Genomic DNA, 3,191 nt, shown 5'->3' with positions numbered 1-3,191 from the left:
AGACTCGAAACAGGTGAACTACTTGACTAATTCCAGTACAGAACCTATATGATGTTGCGCATGCGCGACTGAACGAATCACTCCCCGAGACGACTCGTTCTTCCCGAGTCACATTAAAGATTCGTTCAAAATGAACGAATCGTTCAAGAACGACCCAACACTAGACCAAAGTCCCTTTCTCGGTTCGACTTGAAACAGCAATGCACAGACTAATCGCTTTATGACATAAAAGCACCGTGAGAGCTACAGAGAGCAGATAGCTCTGCATGCTTTCGAATCGCCCTCACGGTACTTTGATGTCCGATCGGTATGCACTGCGCTGCTTCAAATCGAACACACCTCATCTCACAGCCGGTCTGTTTTGATGGCACACTTACGCTCACATCCGCATGTAAACATGTCGTCGGCGTGGAAGTTCTTCATGGTGAGTTAAACAGACACAAATTTCTCAATTTGTAATACAATATTGACTGTTTTTGCTCAAGTTTGCTGACGACGTTTCAATCAAAGCCACAGCAGAACTGTTTTGTGTCTCCGAGCAGCACAGCAGTGTTTTGTTACTGAATGAATCCACGTTTTTGAACAAATCGGAGTGAGTCAATGATTCAGTAACCCATTCATAAAGACATTAGTCACTTGCCTTGTTTTTGAATGAATCAGCCGTTTGAATGAATGACTAATGACTCGCTCATTAAAACAGTCATTTACCATCATCTACTGGTGGTTTGGTTTCATATTTAAAATAATTGAATTTTTCCCAACATTTTTAGCTTGTATGTTCAAAAATATTTAAAACGGTAACCTTATAAAATTATTTATACATTTTAAATGTTGTGGTGTAATAAATGCATTTATGGCACCGTAGCTTCATCAAACAGTCTGTGTAAATACATCTAATGCCACTTCAGATGCAGCTTCTCTTTCCTCTGAAAGATGGAGTTTGTTGATAGTATGTGCACTCTAATGTGAACATTAAAATTAGCAAAAATAAATGACTCCACTACTCACAAAGAGAAGTATGAACACAGATGACAACAGAGTTGCACTGTCCAAAAAGTTTTTTTTTACTTGAAGCATATGTTGTCCTTTATTACAACAAAATAAAGGAAATTTCCGTTACCATAATGCACCAGAACGCTTCGTTTACATGTTAAATTCTCAAAAATGTTCTTACAAGGGTCATATGAAAGTGAAAGTGACGTGACATGTGGCCAAGTATGGTGACCCATACTCGGAATTAGTGCTCTGCATTTATCCCATCCAAAGTGCACACACACAGCAGTGAACACACACACACCGTGAACACACACCCGGAGCAGTGGGCTGCCATTTTTTTGCTGTGGCGCCCGGGGAGCATTTGGGGGTTCGGTGCCTTGCTCAAGGGCACCTCAGTCGTGGTATTGAAGGTGGAGAGAGTGCTGTACATTCACTCCCCCCACCTACAATCCCTGCTGGTACGAGACTCGAACCCGCAACCTTTGGGTTACGAGTCCGATTCTCTAACCATATGCAGAACTATTTCAACTTTTTGACCTCTTGTGAGTTGGCAGGTATGTAAAGTTCAGCTATAGTTTAGTTATTCTATATAAATGCTAAAAATTAACCACTGTAGGGAAATAGCGAGGAGAATAACAACGTGCAGTAAACGGTAAAACGGTTTGCACTACAAACCAGTGTTTTCATAATTAGGATAATACATAAAAATAATATGGTAAGACACACCAGTTTGAAATATCAAGTCGCAAAACAATCGGTTTTGTACAGCAAAAAATAGCTGGAAGCGGGTGACACCGGAAGCCAAACACATTAAATGTACAAATGTCCACTCCTGCTCTTATGGGAAAAATAAGGTGGATACTGGGCTGCTTATAATTTATGTCCCCACCAATGTCAAAATCATACATATGCCCTTGCGTCACATAACACAAAAAGAAACTTGTCTTTGGTTTATTCTTCATTATAATACTATTACTGTAGCTGTTAATTATAATTATATTTAACAAGTCTTATTATAACTACAGTGATTATACTCATTTATAATTCATATTCATATTTGTAGGTGTTTTTTTTCTCTCTCTTATGTGTTCTAACAACATCAGAATTCTGAAAGCCAAAATATTTTAACAATATTTTTGGTGAGTTTGTAATGTAATAAATTTCTTATGTAATAATTATTACATTATGAGCTCAAGATTTTATTACGTTTTGAGAAAATTATTACATTATGGACATTCTATTACAATAATACTGTAATACTTATTACATTATGTGCAGTTATTACATTATGAGTTGCTACAGGGTTCACTTTTATGTTCACATTTCTCTGCTCTTTTTTTTTTTCAAGTTACATAATTATTTTTTTTACTTTTATTTCAGAGTTGATTAAAAAAAACAAGGAGAATGAAGAATCAAGTGAAGTTGAGGAGACAAATCATGTCAAACCTGGAGAAAAACCTTTGAGTTGCTCTCAAACCAAACAGAAAGATTTAAACCAAAACAGAAAGATTTAAATAAAAGAAGAGCCAAGAAATCTTTCACCTGCACTCAGTGTGGAAAGAGTTTCACATACAAACACACTCTTGATGTTCACATGAGAGTTCATACTGGAGAGAAACCATTCACTTGTGATCAGTGCGGGAAGAGTTTCACACAAGCAGCACACCTTTATGATCACAAGAACATCCACACTAGAGAGAAGCTGTATGCATGTGATCAGTGCGGTAAAAATTTTTTATGGGCTTCAGCCCTGAAGCAGCACTTGACAGTTCATACAAAGGAGAAGCCACATTTGTGTCATTTGTGTGGAAAGAGTTTTTCATGTCTACCAAATTTGAAAGTACATCAGAAAATACATATTGTTGTGAGAGAGTACATGTGCTGTGAGTGTGAAAAGACTTTTACTTCAGCAAACTGTTTAGTATCACTGCACTGAATGTGGGAAGTGTTTCAATAATTCATCTAATCTACACAGTCATACAAAAAACAATCACAGTAAGTAGATCATCTTCAGATCCAGCACTTTCAGGCAGTGGCGGACTGGCCATCTGAAGCACCGGGAGTTTTCCCAGTGGGCCGGCCAATTGCGTAAATATATAGAATGAATTATAGTAACTGTGAGCTGAGGTAAGATGTAAGCAGTTGAATGGCGAGACAATTCAGCAATATTTGCGATTAAAAAAAAAAAAAAAAAA

The 3,191-nt window shown here is 37.4% G+C and overlaps 1 long non-coding RNA gene across 1 annotated transcript in view; it reads left to right on the top strand.

Moving 5' to 3' along the window:
- The window catches only part of LOC107701879 (uncharacterized), a 16,464-nt gene extending 13,973 nt beyond the window's left edge, over positions 1–2,491 (top strand). Inside the window, exon 2 of the long non-coding RNA XR_001635699.1 lies at positions 2,377–2,491. This is a non-coding gene — a long non-coding RNA (uncharacterized LOC107701879). The remainder of the gene's footprint in view (positions 1–2,376) is intronic.
- Positions 2,492–3,191: the final 700 nt, after the last annotated feature.

Source organism: Sinocyclocheilus anshuiensis, unplaced genomic scaffold (assembly GCF_001515605.1).
Source record: "Sinocyclocheilus anshuiensis isolate Anshui unplaced genomic scaffold, SAMN03320099.WGS_v1.1 scaffold430, whole genome shotgun sequence".
Classification (NCBI taxonomy): domain Eukaryota; kingdom Metazoa; phylum Chordata; class Actinopteri; order Cypriniformes; family Cyprinidae; genus Sinocyclocheilus; species Sinocyclocheilus anshuiensis.
Note: the sequence above shows the minus strand (reverse complement) of the source record. Positions and strands in the feature narration are given on the sequence as shown.